Source organism: Meleagris gallopavo, chromosome 2, assembly GCF_905368555.1.
Source record: "Meleagris gallopavo chromosome 2, MGAL_WU_HG_1.1, whole genome shotgun sequence".
Classification (NCBI taxonomy): Eukaryota; Metazoa; Chordata; class Aves; order Galliformes; family Phasianidae; genus Meleagris; species Meleagris gallopavo.
In genome coordinates this window covers 32,409,789-32,436,470 of record NC_139405.1, presented here as the reverse complement: position 1 = coordinate 32,436,470, position 26,682 = coordinate 32,409,789, and the positions used below count along the sequence as shown (strand labels likewise).

Below are 26,682 nucleotides of genomic sequence, written 5' to 3'. Positions count from 1 at the left end.
TCCCTGGATGTAATGACTTCAGTTTGTGCACATTAGGGTGATTTTTAAAATGAACACGATTTCTGTTTCAGTAAATAAAGACTTTAGGCGATCACAACAGCTCCTTCTGAGCTTGATACAGTAAGTGCTAACTTTATTATAGACTCATGATCTTTTAACTTCAGTAGATACTGTGCATGTTGATCAGCTGTCACCTGAAAGTGAATAAAATTCTTATATTGTTTTAGGAAGATATGAGAATATAGGGATGCAAATATTAGTGACAGAGTTGGAGTAGTCACTTTCTGTGGGCAGATGTTTCCTACACAAAGTGGAGGTTCTACTGAAGTTATCTCCTTTCTCCAGTCTCTCTTCTTGTTACTTCTCTTCAGCAGCTCCCAGCAGAATCTGCATCATCAGTTTAAAAAGTCCACAAAGGAGGTTAATATCAACTCATCTGACTTTATCTGTAGAAAAATAAGATGTGCAAGGCTTCCTACCCACAGAGCTGTGGACCTAGCAAGCTCCCACTTTTGTGTGGCAGTGAGGAATGCAGGAGTGGTGATCTTTTCAGCTAGCACTGCTAAACTCATGGAAGACATTGGTTCATGAGTACAAGGAATGTACCTGGTAGCTTTTGAATTCTACAGCAGGCATATATTGACAGATTAACATGCAAACAGTACACAGTGAATCTGTGTTTCTGGCTGTTCTGTTGCTCATTTACTTTTGCTTTATATCTGAGCTATCAGTTTGTGGTGTAAATTTGGTTAGCAGATTAAATAGTCTTTTCTCTTTAATATTCTATACCATTACTATATTTTGTACTGAATGTTTATGAAATTACACTAGAATGGCTGCTATGTAGATGCTGATGAAGACAATACGTATTTCTTATGAAAATACTTGGAGCTGGAATGACTCATACTGGCCCACTCAGTGAATAAAATCACAGACTTCTGAGTAATGTATACTATCAATAGACCCATTCATCACTTTAAGTACACACAGACACAATTGGCTTTGGCACTAAAACAGAATTCCACTATGAACCAAAATCAGTCTGCAAGAAGGTTCGGAAAACAAAGTGTAAGGTGGGACTCATCTTTTCACAGGATACACCAGCAATAATAATTTTCTCATCTTTCCACAGTGAAGATCATCGTCTTCCAGCTACTTACCAGTTTATTTTTTATTCTTTTGTCACATTTTATATACACAATTTTATTTCATTCCATTTTTGATTACTTGCAGCTTGGGATTTCTTTTCCTCCAACCAGTTTAGATACATATTTGTAACTCTTTGCTATATCTTTGATTATTAGCTAAGCACCCTGTGTATCTGACTCACAAACGCTCTCATAATGATCTTTAGAAAGAAGAAGTGTTCAAGTTATCAGGAATTACACGGAGAATTCATATGAAGGATACTAATATTTGCAAATAAATCTAAATAAACTGTTCTAGCTTAGAGATACATATCAAGATGTTTCCTTTTTCTATTCTGGTCTGGTAGACTGCTGAGGCAAATAATCTCTTCAGCAGCATAACACACAGGTTGTACTGCTGTTGGTGTTATATAGATTTGTATGTTATATGCATATATAGACTGGGCTGAACTAGAATAGTTCTGTTGGAAAAGACTTACAAAGATTATCAAGTCGAAATACCTGACCACTTCAGGGATAAGGAAAATTTAAAGCATATTATTGAAGACATTCTGCAAATAACTTCTGAACACTGAAAGGCATAACACATCAACTACCTTGCTAAGAATCCTGTTCCAGTGTAAGGAAAATGTATCATAATCATGGTAAATAATATTTTCCTAATGCTTTGTCTGAACCTTCCCTAGTTGGCTTTTGCCATTCCTATATGTTCTGTTGTCAGTTACTAGGAGCAGAGACCAGCGCTTTCCTCCCCATTTCCCAAGTTCAGGAGGGAGGAATCAGGCCATCTCTTGGCTTCCTCTTCTTCAGACTAGACAAGTAGCCACCCACAGGATATGCTTTCCAACCTTGTTACCAGCTTTGTTGCCCTCTTCTGGACACTTAGAAGGACTTTAACATCTTTTTAACATCATGGGAGCCAGAAATTCATACAGTATTCAAGGTGAGGCTGCATCAGTGCTAAATATGGTGGAAAATCACCTCTCTTGACTGGCTGGCTGTGCTGTGTTTAATGCATTCCCAAGTGCACTTTAGCCTCTTTGCTTCCAGAGCATGCTGATGGCTCATGTTGAGTCTGCAGTTGGCCAGCATCCTCGGGTCTCTTTCTGTATAGCTATATATATGTATATAACATATATGTGTTATTTATAGTATATAGAGCAGTGTAGGTACACAATATGATGCAGATTAATGGCAGTATAAAATCTCTGACTTGACTGACTTGACAGAGTAACTTATTAATTGAGACTTACAATGTATCTCTTAGCCACTTGAAATCTGTAGTGTTTCAATAAATTTGAAGGGTGCTAGATTGACATAAGATAGGAGTGGAGCATTTCTGTGTTGTTATTCCCTCCATACAGCTTCTCTCTTGGCCTAAGACTATAGATACAAAAGCTCTTCAGAGGCGGACAAGGTCCTTTCCATTTGGTGTCAACTGAAGATCTCTTAGCAACTGCTGGATATGCAGATTCGGCAATTGTCTTTCTTTTATTTTCTCAGCATAAAGAGATACTACTGGAGAAGCCTTGGCTTGTGTAAGAAGCTTATCTATTTGCAGTTTTAGCTTTTACAACAATATGTTTATCCATTGGAATCAAATAGGTCAGCGGGAGAACTGCAAGATGTTCCGTCAGTATAGGCCTTCCAGTTGCACGGCCAGTGTGGTTCTGAGAATAATACGTCTGCTAACTGGAATACTTCCTTTTAAAATATTTGATCCACTGTGCATTTTCTATCCTTAAAATTCCTTCCTTCCTTCCTTCCTTCCTTCCTTCCTTCCTTCCTTCCTTCCTTCCTTCCTTCCTTCCTTCCTTCCTTCCTTTCCTTCCTTCCTTCCTTCCTTCCTTCCTTCCTTCCTCTCTTTTTCTCTCTTTCTTTCTTTCTTTCTCTCTCTCTCTCTCTCTCTCTCTCTCTTTCTCTCTCTCTTTCTTTATTTGTGTGGCACAGGCACTGTTCTTCTGACCTTGTCTGTGTGCAGTCCAGGGTCTTGTAGTTTATTCCTGACTGCATTTTATAACAACTCACTTGAGAGAGGAACCTGGCCACTGTGAAGTGAGTAGTGTTTGAGTGTATTTAACACTAGACATACCAATACTCAGTGATTTAGTATAAAGCTTGGCAGGAATAAAGGCAGTAAGAATGCAGATAATTTGATTTAGATGTGGCTTTGGCTTTATAGCCATGTATTAGTCTTGCTAAAATCTGCTGTTGATGAGATGATATCCCTTTTGCTAGGATCTAAAGACATCTTGTTTTTCTGAAACATTAAGGGAATGAATGGCTAAAACTCTCTAAATGTTCTGTGGCTATATGAGTCATATTTATGATATTTGCTGGGACTCTCTGATATTCAGTCAGTGTTGACTAAACAAAACAAAACAGAACGAAAAAGCAAAATACGATTTTCATGTCATAGAAATCACAGAAAATAATGAATGAGAGAAGCCATTCACTTCATGCAGGATGGGTACCTTGAAGTAGACAATCCACAAATCTCTATCATTGTATTTGTCAGCAGTCATTTTAAGGGCCTGTTTCTCAATTCACAGGTTGTGGTTATTAGTAACTTCATAGCTGTGCTGCAGATGTCACTGAGGCTTATTCCTTGGAGCCATATCATCAATCATGGTTTTCTCATGGTTTTCACATACTAGAGCAGAATAATCTGAAGTATTTTACCCCGGTAATCTTTATTTCAATAACTGAAATGGAAAATGTAAGATATAATCATCATACACAAGTATAAACCACACATGCTATTTAAGCTAATGCAAGGCAGTGACATTTTTGATAATGTTGTATAGCTTCTCTGGGACTTACCTTGTGTGCATGCAAAAGAAATGCAACCACAGTTCTCAACTATACACCAGAAATGCCGCTAATGTAGCTGATGTTAGAATTGCTGTAAACTTATTCCAGATACCATTTTTCACATAGAAGGCTGCAGTATCCCCCAAGTAATGTTAAGTTGTTAAAACACCACAAAAGATCAGCGTTGTCTGAAGGCACCTAGAGAAACCTATGCTGAGTGTTTGTAACCTCAAGTCTTTGTTTTCTGGCAAGAAGGCTTGCAGCAGCTTATGGATGTGGGATATTTGCTAGAGGAGTAAGAATTGTTGGAAAAGTGTATTATTAATGACAGCATATAAAAGTTTATTTTTCATAAATTTCAGCAAGAAAATGTCTGTAATCTCACTATAGAAAAAGTCTAAGTTAATATGAAATTATGAAATGTAAATGGCAAGGGGAGGTTTTATCCAAGATATGGAGTAAGTGTAGTAAAATATAATAAGCCTTCTTACATGATACCTGGTTACAACTTTAGCTATGTATATATGTGTATGTGTATCTTCTAGAGATGATATTTCCAATTCAGGAAGCTTTATGTGTGCTCTGCAAACTTGGCAAACAGTCAGCTTCTTCCATGGAATGAGATGTGCTTTAACAGTGAATTTCATAAATTTAATCGGTAGGCACATGCATCAGTGGTGATTTATACCTTGGCTGTTGATCAATGACACCTTACATTTGCTGCTTGTTTGCAGAGTAAATGGAGTGTTTTGGAACTGTGCAAGTGCATACCGAGCTCACCACTTTACACTCTCTGCCAACTATTCTTTTTCAGCCCTAGCATATTTCTTCTGTACTTCAATTATGGATTTAGTGGCAAAGTACAGTTCAAATGAGCTCTTTCTAAAATTGCTGCTGCAGCTCTTCACATCTGCCTAAATCCTCCCCACAGACTTCGTCAAAAGACAGGCAGAATCTATACTGATGTGTAAGCTCAGGTAGTGAACTTATGCTTGGATCTAGGATAATTTAATCCACTTATCAACTTCTGGTGCTCTCTGGTTTAATCTAGAGTGGGTCATCTGTCTTCATAGGTAGGAAAACAGCTGTGCAGAAGAATGTTTGGTTTTTTACATCTGTTCTTCTGAGCATTGTGGAGGAAATGGATTCAAACCACTTGGTTTAGAGAAGCTAAGCACAGTCACAAGCTTAGGCATAAAAATTGAGTGCAAACTCATCTGCAGTTGGTCACATTTTTTTAGGAAGCAGGTACCTGTCAGATCATCTTATCTCAACTGTTTCTCCGCCTCAGAAAATATCTTCTTCTACTGATATGCTATAGGCAAGAACTGGTCTAGAAAATGTGGTGAGAATCTGTTCCAAGTATACTGTAGGAATTCAGTATAAAACAGGACTCTCTCTACTGACTAAGTAACATTGTAAACAGCAATATATTATATATTCTGTTCCTATCTGCCTGGACTGTAATGCTGGCAACTTCCTGCTGCTGCTTGTAAGTGGGCATTAGCTTCAAATGACCTCTGAACACTCAGGTTGCCCTTTAATAATTTTCTGGCTGCTCAAAGTTATTTATTCTCTCTAACAGAGCCCAAACAGATAGGCTCATTTTCTGCATCTGATCCTTTTCTTTGGCAAGTCTGATTTCCTCCTATTATTCTGTGCACCAGGAAAACATGCATCGCATTCCATCCGTATATTCCTGTACAGAGGTGCCATCCATTATTGTGTTTGTACTTTTGTGTCCCTACTGGAACTCACCTATTTTCAATACAGCAAACATGTCAAAAACATGAGCTCCCAAACCACAAACATGGGACAAAAAGTTGAAACTGAAATGTAGGACAAAAAGTTTGTCCAAAATGACTGTGTTCTCAGCAGTACTAAGGACTTCAAGCTCTCATTGGAAATAGAACTAGGAGCTTTTAGAATGGCTGTGTTTTAATACTCTTACAATTTGCCAGATTGAGTATGTCTAAATATGTTACATTACCTGATGTTTAAGTGTAACAAAAAAGCATGAGTTTCTGAACAGTATTACCAAACATGAGAAGCATAAATCTTTCGTGTCATTACCTTGTTCAGGCGCATAAAGCCAGTGATAATACTTCCTTTGTCATTATTTTTTTTTGTTGTTTTCTACCACAGGGAAATTCTCATTCATCATCTTAGAATTGTCCTTTAAAATGCTAACAAATTTTATTCTGATGATGCATTCATTCACTTGCAGAAGCATTATAGAAGGCCTCTAAGTGATGTGGCAGCATAATGGGGAGCAACATTCATTTCAAGTTCAGTACAAATGGATTTATGCTAAAACAAGCCAATGTCCACAGAGATGGCTGGTTTTACTACATCTGCTCAGTACATTATGCCCATCAGATGATTCATATATACTTCATACAATATTATGCTGATGGCATTAGAAAAATATGAAATATCGGAAGTGATATACTAAAGCATTTGTCAAAAGACAAAAGCTTCATAGGATAACTTAAAGATTCTGAGATTATTTGCTAATACTTCACCATTCAGAATTTCTGTTCTTGAAAAATGTCAAAATGCTTTTGCCACTAAAACTTTGTTATGTATATAATCCCTTTGGTTTCATCTAGCAACGAAGCACCCTGGCACTAAGTGAAAAAGCAAAGCTGGTAGAACCTGTCCATATGTTTCTCAGCTTCTCTGCACTGTAGCTGCTTTGTGGTAGCATGTCACTGCAAAGCAGTACTTGCACTTCAAGCTGAAAACTTTATTTGGCATAATGTACCAAGTGCATGAAATTCCCCAAGTAGCTCACTCATGTTAACAGTGCCTTTTGTGCTTTTCTTTATTGAAGAAATGAACATATTTCTCTGCTCCTAGATGATCAAAGGCATCCTCCCTTCTCCAAAATTCTTATGTGGAATCTGACTATGTAATAGGGAACTCACATTAGTTAGTTAAAAAATAGTAAATAGATGGAGCAAGTAAAGAATGTTTAAGGACAAATTCTTTAATATATACTCCTTAGCACACAGTATCTTAATTATTGCTTGTAAAAAGTTCCTGAAACTTTTTTTTTTTTTTTTACTTTATTGCTTGTAAAAAGTACCTCTTCAGGTCATTTCTTCATAGCCTATGATCTAAGACTAATACGTGCAGCTCAGCAGACCATTGTCCATTGTTCCTAATGCTATTTGCTAATTCATCTTGAAATATTTTCATTTAATATACAGTATGTGGAATGTTCAGATGAAACTGTTCAAATTATTTGATCCAAATTTTATTTGCAATGCTACATTTAATGGCACAATCAGTCTCTAGGAAAGCACGACCTGTGCCTAAGAAGAAGAGAGGACAAAATAAAGAATATTAGTTTAAATTTGTTCTCTGAAACTGACCTGATGTTTCTCATCTTATTTCTTCTCCTTTCTCTTCATGAGTCTTTTGGGTGCTATATTTTTAAACAACTGTTTTGTGCTACAAACACATACCTATTCTAAATCATTTGTATAGAGGATAATCTCAGTAACTGAGGTTTCTAGGTTTGGTTTTCCTTTTTTTTTTTTTTTTTTTTTTTCAGTGTCCATCTGTACCACAGTTAATTTACTTTATTTATTAAATTTTAAATGAACTTAAATAATGTGTAGTCCTTGGTGTATCTATCATTACAGAAAGCTTATTATTCATTATGTAAGCTGAAATGTCAAAGTTAATCACAACTTCTTGACTAACTCAGTTTTGGCTGCCTGATTTTAATGTGTCTTAGCAATGAAAGATTTTCTGAGCAAAGCTATTTAGGAACATTTGGAATTCAGGAAATGTTAAGATCTGAAATTAAATATACAAGATTAAGGTAGACAGTGCCACTAGATGATAGTTGTCTAGCTTCTATTTGAAGAATTATTAGTGTTAATATTATTGGTCTCTGTCTATCATAACTTCTGCGTGAGGAAAGCCCTCTTAGTTTTTAGCTGTTTATCATTCTGTAAATCTTTTAATTAATCTAACAAGTAAAATACTCAAATCAGTGAGACAGTGACTCAAGATAGTTTCTTTTCTTTTCACCTATTTTTCTTTATTACTTTTTTCTTTTTTTATATTTAGAATAAAGTACTGAAATGTTATTGATGCCTTGACTAGTTCACTCTGGGTAAGGGGGATAGTTCGTAAGGCAGTAAACCATTAAGCCACTATCTAATGGAGATCATAATTGTTAACTGTGAAAAATTGTGATGATTGTACAATCAGTTGATCAAAAAGTATGTTTGGGAAAACAGATAAGAAAACACAAAAAAGCCCTACTGCTTCCTGTGATAATTATTGGTGTTGAATGACTTTAACAAAGTTTTTGTGTTTGCTTTTCACAAAAATCATTCCAGCTGATTATCTAACATCTACTTTTTTTTTCAAACTAATTATCTAATATCTATTTTTTTTTACCTTAAAAAGAAATTCTTGTGATGCCATCACAAAGAAATAATCACAGTGCATCTAATAGGTAACAAGTGCTGTATGAAGAGCAAGCATTTGATGTTGTCAGAAGGAAGAAGCATAGTGTTAGAAGGGAGAACTGTAAGTCATGAGTCCTTCAGTTGAGATAAATGTAGTGTATAGATATCTTTGCAGACAGATCTGGAAGAGCGAGAAGCATACAGAGAAATATGCTGTGTCTCTAAGCATATAAAATTTTCATTAACAGTAACACTGTTTTCTATACAAAGGTTTTGCCAATTCTTCATATTACCGTTGCTTAGAGTGGCACTGATAAAGCTTATTTTACTGTGATGTTTTGGGCATTAAAGCAATTGCTTTTTAAAAAATGTCCTTGAATGAAAGTATTGCAGTCTGTAAGTGTAAAGTCTGTCATTATTAATAACAAACCTATAAAATAAGCTTATCTGTCTAGATATTTGGTACACAGTACGCTGGATATTGCAATTTTTGAACCTTTCTTTTCGAGGTTTACAGTGTTGTCAATTCTCTTTCATCATTTAAAATGAATGTCTTCTAAAAGTCACAAAATTTATCCTTTTCAATTATTTCTTAATCACAGTATCAATATAAAAACATTTCTAGTCATTGGTTTTGTAGTGCCTTATGGGAACTGAATTCTGGAAATAAGAAATACGTAACTTTCTCCATCTTTATATAATGCAGGTAACAACTATAAATTGAACAGACAAATGTAAATGTACAAGTTTCAGCTTGATCTTTGTAATATCCTTTTCTCTACCTCTATCACCTCATAAAATAATGTAGAAATATTAATCAGGAAGCACACACGGTATGCAAAGCGAGTTTATATTCCTATGCTGACTGTCCTATCAAATGCCTTGTTGTACCTTGTCGTATCTAATCAAAACTTCCTGATGTTGTGCCTTCTGGATGAATGATTTGATTTTACATAAATTGGATATTCATATTTATACTTTAAACTCGATGTGGCATTTAATGTTCATGTTTTGATCGCTGCTCCAGTGAACACAAAGTTTATTATTGTACAAGTAAGACATAGAGTTGCAAGACTGTACTTGACTTGCAAAACAATAAAATAAATCTTTCAAAAAATGTCAGCATTCAATAAATTATGTACCTCACATAGAGCTGCAACAACACATAAAATGATGTATGGCTTAAAGATAAGGTGTTAAAAGGGAAAATTATGGATATATGGTTAGTTTCTTTAAAACTATCACTTATCCCCATTCCATCACTCTAGCTGTCATTTTGTTTTTTAGCATTTTTTTTTCCTGTTTTTAGACTAATGTGTCTGAATTGTGACAGAAACTGCCATATTATGAATAATTCTTTATAAATGTAAAGGGAGATGAAATTTTACAAACTCAATGAATATTTAAGGTCACATATGTAGTATAAAATCTGACATTAAAAGCCAAGGGCTTTTCTTGAACTGAGAGAAGTTTCATTGAAATCTGGAATCATCTTTAGATATGCACTGTGTGTCACTTGTACACATTAAAGGATGAATATTGATACAGTTATTTTTTACTGTGAATTGTGTGAAACTTTGCTTATTTTTCTTTACAAAGGCAAAAAAATAAGAGCAGATGTAGGCATTCTTGATACTTACTCTGGTACTAGGTAGTCTCAGAGGACTACATTCTGCTTTTGGGTCAGTAACTTACTTTATAGTTCTTGTTGGCAGTGCATCTTACTACATTAGCACGTGATGTTTCATGAGCCACAGCCAAGATCAAACGATGCTGTAGGCTGTACTAATAGCTCATTTCCTTTTTAAATCTTCTTGCTTGATAGTAGAGAAAACTGAGGATTTAGGATGTTAAGGTGCTTGCCATGTTGGGGAGCCTGAATTGCACATGAAAATGGAATAGAAAGAAAGACCTTAAGATCTTGAGAACCTTGGCTATAATTGTTTTGAAATTAAAAAAGCCTTAGGTTATTAAATATCCTAGAAGGCTGTGAAGCAGTCTATTTCTTTGGTAAATACATACTTAGAACAGTATCTACATTTGAATTTTAATTCATTAGTAGGCAAAAAAATTGTCAATGCTGTATTTTTTACCTGCTAATTCTTATTAAAAGTGTGAAGATGTCATATAGTAAAGTGCAAGACAATCATAAAACTTCAGTCAGATTTTCTACTAGATGAGTTTAAATTGTGTAGCTCATTTGACAAATTCTTCTTGCTTCACTGACTTTCATTATATCCTGTATTGTCTTAAGGGCACGCCGAAGTTCTACAGTCTGTGATTCGCTATCCCCTGAGAGGTCTAAGAAACTTCCCACTGACTGACATAAAGAGTGTATCAGGGACACGCAATCCATCCATTTTTTGGCTGGGTTTATAAACTTTGCAGCTACTTGATTTAGTTCTCAAAGATGCAGAAAGTTTTGGAGAAAAAATTAAACGCTGAATCTTTGTGAGATTACTCTTATGTGTAATTGAGTACTATGACAGAAAGAGGAAAGATGCCTAAGAAGCGTTTTAGATGACTCATCGTCGCTTGATAGTTCCTGCATATACTTTACAAAATCCAAACTCAATCTGTTAATCTTCCTGGAAGCGAGGCCTTCTTTTTGTGTTTTTGACTGATTTAGACATAGTTTCAAGGTTATCTAGTAATAATGGCATTGCTTCTTTTGCTCGTAGTCTTCTCTAATATAATACAGCAGCATAAAATGTACTAGTCCCTAAGACACATATTTATTCAATGTCTTAGAAACTCTTACATAATGATTATTTTCTAGGAACATAAAAAATATTTGTTATATAAAAGGCAAGTTTTGCTGTGTACCTATTTAAAGCTCATGTACAGTTATGGGAACTTTTAAGGAACAGTTTCTGAAATATAGAGTGTGGAGAAAGAATACCCTAGATATTTCATGCAAGTTCAGTGAATGTGTACTGAATATCACAACATATGAAGAAAAAAAAAATGTATTTATTACTGCATAAATTGAGATACATAAGAGAAAGAACTCCTTTTCATCCATTAACATTTTAGAGGTGAGAACCTGGTTCTCAATTTCTGTCTAAAATTGGAATTTTATTAAGCTATGTTAGTCAAAAACTTGAAATATTTTTTGACAAGAAGTATTTTTTGTTGTTTCCAGATACTTTGTTATTCTGGTTCCTTCCTTCTAGTCAAATTGACTATTCCATCAGGAGCTGGCATTCCTCAGTTAAATCAAAATCAGACTTTCTTCTCAGACACATTTGTGTCCTTCAAAACATTTCCTTGTTCTTAGAAAGTACTAGACACTGCCTAAGAGAATATACTTTTCATTAATGAGGGAAAAAGTAATGACATGTTTATTGTATGTTTCTCATCTCTTTTCATTTTCTGCTACTGAACTCAAGTGCCTTCTTAGGAAGACAGTTTACAGGCCTGTGACCAGCTTGACCAGTAATTATTTGGTTTTGTCTACTTCCACTTCTTATTGCCCTGTTTAACCTAAACTTGCTTTTCCAATACCCACAAGTATATCTCTAGTACGTTTGGACTTGATGGTCTTTCAAGGTCCTTTCCAACTTCAACTGCAGCATAATTCTATGATGTCACATTTATTCCAGTTGTTTCTTTTATACTTACCCATATTTTTGCAGCCCTTCAGAGCACAGCTTTTGACAAGTTGTGCTGAAAACTTTATGTAATTGCATAACAATAGCACATAGATATCTGAGAAACAGATGAGACAGGAGAAAATTCTTTTTTTTTTTGGCACATAGGAGAAAAAAAAATTATAAGGGATGTGATTTTTCTAATTTGTAGCCTTTTATTCATTTAGCCCACTTTAGATTTGTTCTCAAGATAGCTTATGTAGTGCAATGGATCTTTTCCTTCTTCCTATTAGAACTTAATTCCAGTATTTGAAAGCATGAACCAGACCTTAAGGAAATTCCTTCCTCAAATCCCTCGTTTAATGTATGTGTATGAAGCAAAAAATGTAATTAAAGCTAATAAAAAAATAAGCTAATTCCACCTATCCCAAGTGGAGGACATCCCTGTCTGTGACAGGAGGCTTGGAACTACATCTTTAAAGTCCCTTTCACTTGAAACCAGTCTGTGATTCAATGTGAAGCAGAGTATGAACTGCTCTAGAGTTTGTGTGGTGAACATTTTTACTCCCAAATCAAGGTGTTAACTCAGCTAAAGTCATACAATGTCACCTTCCATCTGACTCCTGAGTAATGCAGAGAGAGCTGAAAACCTTGAGTTTTTAAAGGACTCCGTCGCTTCATTTTCATAGCTCTTATTGTGGAATTTGAGAGAGAAATTTACTGCAGCACACATTTCCTATTATAAACAAGTTAAAGAAAATTGTTCAACCTTTCCCATACTGCCCTATGTCCCTACTTTGACTGCAGTCAGTGGAAGCTGTGATGTAGCTTTTGTGCCCTCCTGTTTGCATTCTGCCTGATGGCTGGAGAGATTGCTGAGCAGAAGCATGTTGCTCTCTGTCCCTTGCACCCCTCCCCATCTTCTGTATTTGTAAGGATGGGAAACAATGTACTTGCTATAAAAAAATCTTATTTCTTTACCATGCTGTGCCTGACTTTTCCTTACACTGTAAAAGTGCTGAGTTCTGAAAATTATTATCTTCTAAGCAATTACACTGCAAGCTATCAGTTCACATGAAGGGTAGCTGACATTGTGTAAGCTAGAGCTATTTTGATGATAACGAGCGAGGCTGCAGTGAAGTCAATTACATTAGACTGAAAAAACTCAGAGACTCAATTCATTAGAGTTCTTCTAACCTCCAGATCACCATTTCAAGTCTATCCCTAGGGGCTGTGCTATGTATGAGAGACATTAAAGACAATGCCTCCGGATCTCTGATATCCTTGGCAGCAGGCTTTTTCACTCATTCCTCTTGGCTTCACTCCTTCTTTTTCTGGCACCTTTTCCGTGGCAGTGTCCTGCCCCAGACCTTGAGCTTTGCAATAGAAAATACAGTTTATCCAACATTGTTTAAGAAATGCTGAATAAGGAACTGCTTGTGTATTGGATAAAGAAGGATAAACTTGAGGTGCCCCTAATAAGGACATTATTCTCTCAATGAAAAATTTTAAAAATGAAATCATTATACAATTTTTATGGAGTCACAGAATGGTTTAGGTTGGAAAAGACCTCTAGAAGTCATATGGTCCAAACTCCTGCTCAAACATGACCACCCAGCAGGCTACCCAGGATAACTTCCAATATATATAGTCTTATATTTGAATGTTCAATAAGGAAATTTCAAGTGAATAAAAATCAGTATCATGGTCCAAACTTCCTCCATGTATAATTATATTTAAACATACTGATTTTACCACACACAAAATCTGATCACGTCTCAAATGGAAAACTGCAAAACATTTAATAGCACAGTGATCTGATAGCACTTTCCTTAAAGCTAACAAAAATTGTAAATAATTTGCAATAGAAACACTGCATGAGCTCATTACTTACCTCATTATTTTGACAAGGATTTGCACCTGCTGGGGATGGAGAGTAAGATATAGTAGCAATGCTGAAGGAAAATAACTGCAGTCTGAATACATGAGGGTAGGACTCACAGTGGTAAGAAGACAGTAACTATATGGCTTAGACCACAAATGATAGTAATGCCTATACTACTGTGGAAATGGTGTGGAAAGTTCACTTTGATGGATTAATGCAATTATCAGCTACCTGAAAGGCCAAGAGGGGCATGGATGAGTACGGAAGCCAGCTCTGCTGGCACTCAGATTATTTTTGGTGGAGTTAGAGGATCACTAGTTTACCTGAATTAACAAGTTCTTGTCTGAGTTTGTTCTTCAGAAGTATAAATAATTTTAAATGAACTTCATTTTTGTTTATTCCATGATCATTCTGGTTTTAGCAAAAAGAAGTAATTTTTAAGAGCAAGACTTGCATGAATAAGATTCTCTTGTCCAAAAGGAAATTTTCAATTTTCTCTTAGGAAGAGTACTGAAGTCTGGATAGCTTGCTCCCCTTTAACCCTTCAACTCTCAGAAGTTATGCATGTCTGGAGTTGTATGGCAATACTTTCAATAATACAGCAGCTAATGTCAGAAGACAAAACTTCATGGAAGTATTGATTGCAATAGATACAGACATTTGGCCTTGTGCATTGTCACACTAGCTGGACAAGATCTTTTCAAGCCATTTACGTATCTAAAACTGTTCTGGTGCTCCACATAAGCTAAAAGCTCAGGCACTTTAGAGCCAGCTGTGACATTACCAAATGAAATGGAGCATGTGATTGTGGGAGTGATTCTGGTCTGCCTCTGTGAAAAGAGAAACAGGGTCACTAATACTTGTCAAAGGTAATGAACAGAGCTTTTGGATATGTGGATGTGTGACTGTGTCCTTACATATACCTCTTTTTTGACTGAATTAACTCAAGTACTGCACTAATGTACCTACTTTTGGTAGTTGATATAGCTTGAAGAAACTTGCCCAGGTATTTCTATGCAGAGACGCAGCCAAGGTTTAACTCATATACCTGAACATATGAGAAAAACACTAATATGATAACATATACTCACATACATTCAAAACAAGCCTTGTGAGTCAGCTCATGTACTGATTTGGAATGTTTCCTGTACAAATACGTATAATATGATCATACTGAAATAGACATGTTTTTATTGCATGTCAAAAACAACTTACTCTGATAGATACAGTTTAAAAAAAAAAAAAAAAGTATTAGAGGTGTTTCCTTACATAGGAAATTCAATAATGAATGTGATGTAGTGCTGTATTATTGATTTATGGCAGAATCAAAGCATCCAGTATCACATAATGGATTAGAAACTCTTTGACGGAGAGCTGAGGTTAATGCATAGTGCAGTATTATGACCCCTAGTATTTAAGCTCTCATGATTATTTTAAAAGAATGATTACATTTGACACTGATTGAATTTGTCAGTTACATCAAACAAGAAGTATCAGCAAACTAGCAGAAGAAAGTTACACTACAAAGAGTCTCAAAAATGTCACAACAGCAGAATGCAAGAACGTGACATATAGTTGTGAAAAATACTGAGGAGGAAAGAAGTAGCCACCTCTTAACTTTGATAGTATGGCTATCCTGAAATCAACAAGACCAGGAAACAGATGGTGATGATAAGAAAAAAACCACCACACCCTAAATAGAAGACAGGTGTGCTGGATCATTTGTAGAATATGGAAGGAAATAGTGTAGCTTTCATAGCCCTGGTGAGTCAGTATGTGGTATAAATCATGAGCTTTTGGTCCCATCACATAAGAAAGACTGTAGAAACCAGAGGAAAAAGAAAAATCTTAGGCAAAATCCTTTAAAAGGCAGTAAATCAGACTTCTGATGTAACCTATTTGAAAAAAAGTGATTGGAGGCTTACTTCCCAATGGCTTTAAAACAGAGGCATGGGTCAAGTGTAGATCTTGATTCAGTGAAACACTGTAGAGCAAACTTAATTTTCAATGTCTGCTTAGGCAGATCCGTTTCCTTTGAGCATTGATCTATTTTCCAGCATACTGGGGAAATACAGAAATTAAGCATACAGGTCAATTTTTATGTTGAAAGACCATGATAAATTACAACCATTTATAAGGTAGAAATAGAGTAACATAAAGGAAGTCATCATGCAATGGGAGTTATATGGAATAACTGACATGTGAGAAATGTTAATTGCCCTGTACATTGCTTTGATCTAAATTATAATTCAAAATGAAAAGCCTTTTCAGTGCATCTTAAACTGTATTGCAAGGATAGATATCAGTAGGTGGGAGCTGAATAAATGGGACAATTTCTCTTCCTTGGGTCCCTTGCATTTGGCACTGATTCATTGAAATAACTCAAGAAATAGAGAATTCTACTACTGATTCTACTAAAAAAGATTGTCATCAACAACTTCTTTCTTCTGATTTTTTTTTTTTTTTTTTTTTAATGCAGTAGGAACATCCAGAATGACTGATGAGTTGGGAACATTTGGTTTCTGTGGTAGAATTCTGAGGGGGAGTTGCTAACTATGTACAGCATTTCAATTTTTGCTACTGTGTTTGCACAGCCCTGAGGGCTATCTAACAGGAAGGAAAATGCAGCTTGTGCAATGAAAATCATGTAACCATTTCCTCGTATACACAGAATTAGCAGCAATAAAATATTTGCTATAGGGTGAATTGTAAACAAATCTTTTCTCAGTGCTGGAATTTATGAAAACATTCAGGTGTGGAGGTGAAATCAAGAACAAATAATTAATGACCTCAGCTAAATACAGTAGCTGAGATTATTGGCAGCTCTTGGCTGCATAGCATAGCTCAGAGGGGCCTGCTTAAAATTAACTCCTTTGCCTTGCTTTTCCTCCTGGCTGTTTGAATTACTGTTAGATACATTTCTGAAAGCTTCTCTAGCCTATGCTGTGAGCTTCCCAACGGGATCTTCTGACACAGCCTATTATTCCAGACTACATCCCTAATTTGTTGCCTCAGCATTCTTACCCTGCCTATATTCATCGATATGTAACTGCAGTCTTTTCTCTGTGATTTCTTTATGGGGACTCAAATCTGGTGATGGCTACTTTATCACTGAGGAGGCATGCTTCAAGGCCAATGTTTCCAACTCATAATTGAGAAAAATGAGGTCTATTGACTGGGTCCTTGAGAGATCTACTGTTTGTTAAGATCATGGAAATTTAATGGAGTAATCTGCAAAGGTCAGTCTCTTGAATAGTCTTTTCGCTTTTGTAGATGAAAAAAAGGGAAAAATCACCTCAAATATTAAGTGCAGTATGAGAGATGCAAAAGAAATTTGATTTAAAAGTTACAGATTTTTGGATGTTTGTTTTTGCAGTCACAAAATAACTGTTTTCTGCTTCATGTCATATTTTAAAGAAAAGTTTTTTGTTTGTTTGTTTGTTTATTTGTTTTTAATCAGACTTGAGTAATTTTCTTCTTGAGTAAGCTCTAGCTTACACAATATCAGCCTTCATATCATACCATGAACTGATAGCATTCAGTGTAATTTCACAGACTATGACAACATTTTGTGATCATGGGTAGGACTAAGATTTTTTAAGCCTTAGACATAATTTATTCTTGGGTGAATTAGACATTTAAAATCAGATTTGTAAATTCTGCAAGAATTCAAACTCGATCCCTCAGAAAGACTTTCATGTCTAACTTCTACTGAAATTCACAGAAGTTAGATGTTAATGTTGGACGCTAAGATGTGAGAACACAGTTTATCCAACCTTATCAACCCTAGCTTTCCCATGAATTGCAATGATGTTCAAACTTCCAAGTCATTTAATGCAATATTCAAGCTATCTTTTACACATTTACTTTCAAAGGGGCAACTACTGTGTGGAGTCATAGTACTAAATGCAGAAATAATAAAATAACCAAGACTTTCTGCCCCTCAGGGCTGACAGCTGCTGCCTCTTTCTGAAGTCAACATGATGCCATAGCAGCTAGGCATAACAGGAAATGTTCTGAATAGAGTACTTAGGTGCCTTGGAGATGTTTTGCAAACATCAACAAGCAGATCTCAAGAATAAACAAACATTCTCATTGGGAAATTATCAACTTTATAAAGTGGCTTGAGTGCATTCATTATGAGATGTTGTTGAGTTTTGTTTGCCTCCTCCTATTTCTTATTTTGCCAAGAGTTCAAACATTAAATAGGAACACCTTATTCTGAGTGCTGCTTTCCAAAATACTCATTGGAGAGCACACAATAAAAATATTATACTGTAGAAGAAAAAAAAAAATCCCTGAATAGCAATTACAACCTGTTACTTAGCTTTTCAAAATATTTGGGTTATGTGTTTGTTTTTCTTCATCTCTCTTTTTAGGTAGTCTGTAAAAATTAGTTATACTCAATCTAATTATTTTAGAAAACATAATAAACATTAAGCATGTATGAAAGCCATCTGGAAATGCTATGAGCTGCACTCAGAAAAAGTGGGTTTCATATATATTCAGCACAGGAGTTTGTTCTCTTTCTGAGTTTTATGTTAGCAATCCTCACACAGGCTCCAGGTCAAGAATGTTCTTAACAAAAAGATTCAGTCAAGTACCTGGTTCTTAGATTCAGGACATTTTGGAAACCTCCTCATCCCTATCATTATTGGCATTTAAATTCCCAGTTATCATGTTGCTTAGCTGTTCCCAGGGGTTTATGGGCTGTTGACAGGAGGAATGAACTGGTTTCATTTCTGGCTTAGGCCAGTGCTGGTGACACTGTAGGACAATCTGAATCACAGCAAGAATTTACTTAGTGTATTATCTGTGAAGAATACAATTACTAGACAGGCACATTAAGACGAAAGGAAAATGAGTGCTCAACATAGAAAAGGGAAATTCTTGTGGGAAAATATGACTTAGCCTCTTGAAAGAAGCAAGTACTGCCAGTACTGCTTGGATTAAGCACTGCTGATCCTTATGGTTCATTTTTGGAGCTGAAAAAATGAGTATTCTCCCTCTTCGTTTTCATGAATATGTCATGCATATATGTATAATACCAAGCTTGAAGGAGTCCTAGAACTAGCCGCCTCCATACTGATCTTATTCCTTAACCCCTTCTTACATAAATCAGGCAATAGGCAGTAACATTACACCTCCTTCCCTGAATCTTATTTCTACTCCTATTAGCTAAACTCTTCATCCTAACTTGAGTGGGCAACCAGCCAGTAAAAAATTCATTCACCATCACTGGGCAACTAACCTCTTCCTCCCACTTTACCTTCTTACTTTCTTGTTAATAAGTACATCAAGCTAACAGCTAAGCACATAGAACATCAAGACTATAGCTATAGCCATGAAGAAATCAGCTTACACCTGAAAGATACCTGCTGCACAAATGCCTTGCTACTTAGCTTTTATGATTTAGACTCATATCTTCATTTAGGAAATATAACAAAGGTAATTAATAAGATCATCTTGATAGACTCAGCTCAAACAATACTCACCAATCAATCCAGCTAAGGGCTTACTATTTCACTAAACTAAATCATTCTGCCTTAAACCTAGCATAAGTGATAGAAACTATGATGACAAAAGATCTGTTAACATGTCCTGAGGGCTGGAAGGGCTCATGCTTCTCCTGGGAAAATGGGATTTTACAGACATAAAAAAAAATGTTTTCCACATTTTTTGTTTCAGTTTCTTCACACTGAAATAAATCCACCGTATTTACGTTTTATCTGAATAATTGTGGATGTATTTCGGTTTTTCTGCCTATGAACCCCTGGATAATTCAGTTACTTCCTCCAAACACTTCTCTGCCACAATCTAAAGAATGTAGCCTATTTTGTGCTACAGAAACATGTTGCAGTAAGAAAAAATGAACTACAGTTGAGCACAGTTCAGACCATAGACCCTCACAGGCACTAATATTTTGCTGATGTCATAATATTAAAATGCAAGGAAAATATCCTTTTACTTCTTAAGTGGTAAAGATTACAGTAGCTTGAATACAAAAACTCCCCTTGCAAAATCTAAAATTAGGAGCACAGTTATTCTATTACAGATCATATGTGTACATACATAGTGAAAACATTGCTTATCTAACAAGCTTTTATGAATGCAACCTTTCATTGTGCTTAACTGTACTGTACCATCACCAAAAGCTGGGGAGCAGAAGGAAGATATTAGCAGTCAGAGCTGCTTCTGCAATTTGTCATGCATGTCAATGCAGTGAGAGACATGCTTGAGCTGGCAGTGACAGCACAGTTGTATAGATAGCATGAGACATGCCTTTCACTTTGCTGACATGCACTCAGCATACGTCAGAGTACCGCTTGGCAGAAGCAATTTCCATCCTTCAGCATTCCCAGAGTGGGGATGCTTCTCATCCCACATCTGTGCCACTCTCTGGGTTCCAGCTCCTGATGAGCACAGCATCAGCTGCAGCTCTGGGCTTTGCTGTGTTGAAGCTCCAGTCTGAGATGAAACATTTTCAGTTCGTAAGAGTAATAAGCATTACAAATTAGGTTCAGATCAATTATTAACTGAAGATTATTATGAAATATTAAAGATAAACTATTATATATAATGCATTTGTCAGATTAAAAATCAGCATTTGTGTAGTATTCCTTTTGTTTGATAATGTATTTGGATATTTAACTCATTTAAAAGGAGTGTAAAAAATAAAGATAATTGGGTTTGAAATGTGCATATAAAAATAAAAACTGGACTTGCTAGCAGCTTCTGCAGGAGGGAGTTTTCTTACGTTTTGAGCACAGCTTCCCTCTGGTCTGTGGTGAGTCCTGTGGCACTCAGGATGAGTTGTCCCAGGCCTGGGTACTGCTTTCATCATCACTATATTTGATGACATTAGTTTATTGTGCACATTCAGGGAGAAGAAGGATTTTTATTTAAGATGTAGTCCAGCCACTTTGGTAGAAATCCTGGTGGCTGCAGAATGTTTTTGCAGTAACAAAGTTGCTGGTTGTCCCAAAGCCTGTCAAGACAGAAGGTGTAAGCAGGAGGGTCCCTTGTTCTCTTGGCTTTTTTCTACAGCTCTGCTGTGATATTTTGCATTGCATCTCATGAGTCAGTGGAGCCTCGTTCTCTTGGGGCTTGATACAGTGAGGATGTAATGCTGCCACAGAGTTAGAGATGATTAGAAAAAAGAGGAATCACTGACAGAGCAGCTCTCACATTAGAAAACCCTGGTTCCATGGACATGAGACATTCTGGAGAGGTTTGTTTGTCATTTGGAATTTTATAGGGGCAATTTGTCCAAAATGCAAGATGCCTGGTAGCCCTTGTGTCCCCAGGCTTACTGATTTCCCAGCGGGGAGACAGCATCAGTCTTAACTCATGGGCACCTGCTGCCCATGTGTCCAGTCCTCAAAGCTGGGATACATTTATACCTACTCTAGATTTAGTAGCTTGTGTAATTTGTTTTGTACTTCCTTTCCCCTCCCCCCCCCGCCCCGCATTATTATTTTGGAGACCTCTATTCTAGTAACCTTTTTGGCCAAGAAGCCAGCACCTCTAGCTGTTAACACGTGCAAGTATTCTGATGCTTCAAAAGGTCAGACTGCATTTGACACGGTTGTCCTTTGAGAAAGGAAACCTGAGGGACTTTTTTTGTTTTCTTTTTGTGATTTATTTTTATCTTTTCTAGGAGGAATGTCACCTTGAATTCTGAGATTTTATTGGTTGAAAAAAGAAACTTGAGTGATTTGAAGAACTCTATCATATAAAGCTAGATATTAAATAATATTCCATTTATATATTTATAAGTGTAAGGTCATAGATTTTTGGGTTATAGTTGAGTATGACTCAACTTGTTTTGGAAAAAAAAAGACTTTCCTGGAGGTTGGAAAATCTCCTCTGAAGCCTTTTCTCTCTTGAGTAAATATGTGCAGTTATAATTAGACAGTTTTGTTAAACATGCATTATGTAACCAAAAGCCTGGAACAGCTCCAATGCCATTTCTCTCTATTGTGTAAATATGTAATTAGGGAAGATTTTTTCCAGTGCTGCTGCTGATTACATTTTCCTCAGTCATGCAAGAATGGGATTTTTCTGCTCTCAGATGTACTGCAATCTGAGCTCTACGGCAAGCCCTGATACAGCATATTACTTTCACATTCCCAATAGTGAATTCCTTGACCCCTATTAATTTATTTGGGTCTCACCTTGTTTTAAATGGGGCAGAACCCATGTGAAATCTGACATATCAGACTAAGTGAACAGTAGGAGCTAACAATGGCACTGAGCACAGTGATGCCAGTAATGTTTTCATCGTGTGGGACCATCCAGAGGAGCATAACTTAGAGGACCAGATCCTTCAGTGTCCCATGTGTATCAGAGCATGTCCCTGGTGCACAGCTGTGCAGAGCCACTGCCATTATTACATCTGCTGAGAAGATTCAGGTTTAATAAGTGCTGTGGCTGCACTTTACTTGTGCTTGAGGAAGGTGGTGAAGATCTTCTAGCTCCTGCCTCTATCAGCCTTTATTTGTGGACTAAGATGTGAGCTCTGAAGTCTGGCAGTTCTGGTTGCTCACAAGGGGAGCTAGTTGTGAACTTTGAGGGTATAGGAGGAAAACTCACCTTCAGGACCTACATCTGGCCCATTTGAGTAGAGATACCTTATACCTTTAGGCAGCACATGCTTCTGAGAAAGCCTTTTTTTAGGCATAGTGCATAAACATACAGTTATTTTTGTGTAAGCATTGTGACACTGCTGATAGCATGTCCTAGAGTAGGAAAATACAGCAAAGATGACCAAGATGGAGCATGTCATCACAGGACAGACACCAGCTTGATTCAGTACTAGTTGAATTAGTTGTGATTTTGCAAAGTGCTTTCTAATGGCAAATTTTCATGTTTAGTTGTACTTTTGAAGAAGAGTGAGTAATTTTGAGGATTCACAGTGCTTGAACATCTTTTTTTATTATTTCTGGCTTGGATTGTGTTTCCCCAAGATATTGTTCCTGTTAACGATCACTTTGAAAGACCTTTATGATTCAGGAGCAGCTGAAGTTTTTTAAAAGTGTAATTAACATTATAGTGAACTTCTGAAATAATTCATGCAGAGATGAGCCATGAGGAGCTCAGTGGACTGGAATCTGTTGTGATCACCACTGATACAGAGCAGAATCATGCTCCTGCTGATAATTCCAAATCAGTGCTCTCAGACTGCTTGCCACCTTTATTTCTGTTGTCCCATAAATAAACTACACCAGTGTATTCTTATCATGTGTATCAGTATTGAAATCATCTCACCTCCTCAAATGGAAGACATTAAAAAGCCTTATATGTGTGTTTTGAACAAATGGAGCTGTTGCTCCTGATAACTGCAGAGCAGTAAGGCTTATCTCAGTAATAAAATTGATCTTTAAAAACAGAATGATTGAACTTTCAGAGATAATGTGTTACTTCAGAGTTAAAGCAAAATTGTTTATTTAAAATAAAACCATCCATCTCTAATCTATTGTAATTTTTTGAGCATATGAAAATAATAGGTGCTAGTAGGATAAAAGTTTATGCAAATTAAGAATTAAAGCCAATGACAAAGTTCATCAAAAGACTCTATGAAGTGATCCCATGATGAGAAATGTACCCTCAGTGCCTGGAAATTGTCTCAGATATGAAAGGACGTATGTCCTGTCCACTTTTAATTATGATACAGTGTGGCAACGTGTTCTACAGGATCAGTAGTTTAATGTTTTTAAACATAAATTATAATAAGACTGAAGACTGTATATCTATTATATATATTTTTATATGTATATACATATATATATATATTATATCTATTATAGTTGTTACATTAGTGAACTAAAAAAGTAGTGAGCTGGAGATATTAAAATTTTCCTGGAACACAAAATTACTTCAAATACTCAGTGCTAGAGAGGAATTTTAATCACATTAAAAAGGAAGAGAACAAAAATTTCCAGTTCTGATTCAGTGTTGATGTATATCCATTGTCATATAGAACAGTAGCAGAAATTTGAGTTATTCATGCATTTCATTGCCTCCCAGTTTAATTGTATGAATTGTGGTGGTTGTTGTGGAGAGCTCGGTGGTACCCTTGCTCATTGCAGAAGCAATCCAGCAGCAGATGGAAAGTTAAGTGTGGGACACAAAATGTGAAGGAGGTGTGCCGTTATACAAGTCTATATGTCTCTAAGGCAATCTTACTTCCATTTCTTTCTCTTTAGCATATAATAAACGAACAAACTGTCCAGCAGCAGCTTTTGGTAATCGCTGCTTTCCAAATTTCAAGCATGATTATTTACCTGGAGATTAGGAAAACCACAATTAAATTATTATTATTTTTTTTCTTTTTAATTCTCTAACTATGTTCTGGGATCGCTTTTTGGGTGTGCTTGTAGGTGTACATGTAAGACAAGGAGGAATCGAAGCCATGACTGAAACATCACAAGTTTTGAAGACTGCTCAGGTTTGTTGATCTGCACTGTAGCAGCTGGATGCCTAAGCAAGAGCAGATAAATATTGTAAAAACTAACAAAAACAAAGCTAAAGGGAGGGAATAAGACAAAGTGATTAACTTGTCTGAGAGGGTTTTGGAGATCAGGAACACAGCACACTCCAACATCTGTACTAGCCCTTTTGGACTGAAACAGTGGGAGGATCCTTGTCCATTCCATCCTTCCTATTCTGCTTCCTTCATAATCGATACATTCCTAGTGCCAGAGAAAATGTGAAACTATTTGACTGAAAAAATTGCCCTGTGTTAACTGTCTTGAGAGCTTAAGGCAGTTCTGTTACTTGAACTGGGCAATTCACCTTAAAATAACAGCGTGACGTTTCCCTAGAGAAATGAAATCCAAAGCCTGATCTGTCATAACTAATAAAAGCAGAACTTCGTCAGTCAAACAGGCAGCAAAGACCTCAGGGAGAAAGGAATTAATGGGTTTTATTAATGTGTTGCTGTTGTCTGAACATGTGTACTATACTGCTGTTGAACTAAGAATGAAATAGTGCCACAGCATTCTTGCAGTGACGCTTTTTGTTGTTTTTAGTTATCAACTACTGCAATCTTCAAAAGATAAAAGTCATTAATTGCACAGGAAATAAATTTCCTCATTTGGAAAGGCTCAAACAATGTACATTATGTGAACATTCCCTTAACTCTTATTCATAATTGACATCTCAATGTATTTCTCATTCAAGAAACTGGAGAAGATTCAATTATTTTGGATTTCTTGCCATATATATTAGTTCACAGTTAAGACAAAAACAAAACAAAACAAAACAAAAAAAAAAACAACTGCGATTTTATTTAAAGTAGTAAGTAGAGTTTAGTATTGAAATTGTTTACACACTGGTACCTCTGCATCTGAATCATTTACAAATGCTTCAAGGTGCTGAAAACCACCAGAAGTGCATATCTTGTGTGACCAAAATTCAGAAGTCAGAAGTTGTTTCCTAATCCTGTGCTGTGACTTTATTTTTCTTTATTATTCAGGGTTTACTTACTAATAAAAAAATACATTTTCTCACAAGATGAAATGAGTTCATAAATGTACCTAATTACTAACAATTACTAAATGGAATTCACAACATTCTATGTTCTATGTTACAGACAAATTAGCACATCTCAGAGAATACATTTTTGTGTTCAATATCCTTCAGACTTCCTCTTTTTTTTTCCCAGGTTAAGAAGAGTTCTGTGACAAAGATGTAGTTCAGCACTTTTCCAGTTACAAAGGAAACATGAGTAGTACACACATATGAGACACTTCAGTCTCGTGAGAAGCAGTTCTTGCAGGGTTTCCTGGACAGGATCAAGAACCACTGGAAATATTCAGATAATTGACTGGAAATCATGAAAGCAGACTGTCTGGCAGGTTCTGTTTTAAATAAAATTTGGATTGAAATTGAACTTTTTGGGTAAGTATGTGAACAGGCTTATTATCTCTATCCATACTTCACAATTAGACAAGTCTATAAACAGTTTCATTAAATACTGTTGATGCAAAAAGTCATGTCCTGGTCCTAAGAGATACAGATCACACAGCAGTTGTTCAGGCAAACTGTTGCACTGGAATTAATTTTCAGGACAGCCATTCAGTCTGTGTATGAAACAGCGAAGGAGAGAAAATAAGTTCTACATGTGCTTTCTGAATCACCTCTATCTGCAGGAGGTGATATGCTCTTCTGACAACCTCATTTGTGGACACTGTTACATTCCACCAGGACACTGAAACTGAGTCATTGTGAGGAGGTAAAATTCCCAGAAGTTGGCATGCAGTGTTGGATCTCACAAGAGATAAAAAATAGTCCTAACTTTTGCCATTAGGTGAACATGGTACAAGACACATATTTTACAACTGGTCTTTCTTTCAGTGCCATAATAAATTCTGTACGCACCACATCATGTGGTCAGTCACCCACAGAAACCTTAACAGGGACAGATTGGTTACCTTTAACAATCCATAAATTAGCTGAGATACCACTCAAACAAACTGGGGAAGGAGCTAGAGGCTGTTTCTGTTGTGAAGGAGTGATCTTCAAGTAAAATGCTGTTGATTAGAATTATGGAAAACATATCACATCAGAATACACTGGAAAATGATTAAAACTACTACCAAAAATGCAAAGTCCAGGTAAAACTACATTTGTAATTAAATGTAGGCAGTGAGAGAAAACCCAGAAAGTTCATATTCTTTGTGAGGTCCTTATAAAGATTATCTGAAAGTTGATGAGTGTGTAGAAACATCACTTCGGAGTCTGTGGCAAAGACAAATAAAAGAACAGTGTATTTTTAACTGCAACAAAATATTTAGGATAGAAGC

General features: G+C 36.1%; 1 long non-coding RNA gene across 18 annotated transcripts in view; it reads left to right on the top strand.

Moving 5' to 3' along the window:
* The window catches only part of LOC104909624 (uncharacterized), a 275,598-nt gene that overhangs the window by 192,166 nt on the left and 56,750 nt on the right, over positions 1–26,682 (top strand). For all 18 annotated transcript variants that reach the window (XR_014882115.1, XR_014882111.1, XR_014882106.1 and 15 more), the window contains 2 exons: positions 24,256–24,323; positions 25,542–25,777. This is a non-coding gene — a long non-coding RNA (uncharacterized LOC104909624). The remainder of the gene's footprint in view (positions 1–24,255; positions 24,324–25,541; positions 25,778–26,682) is intronic.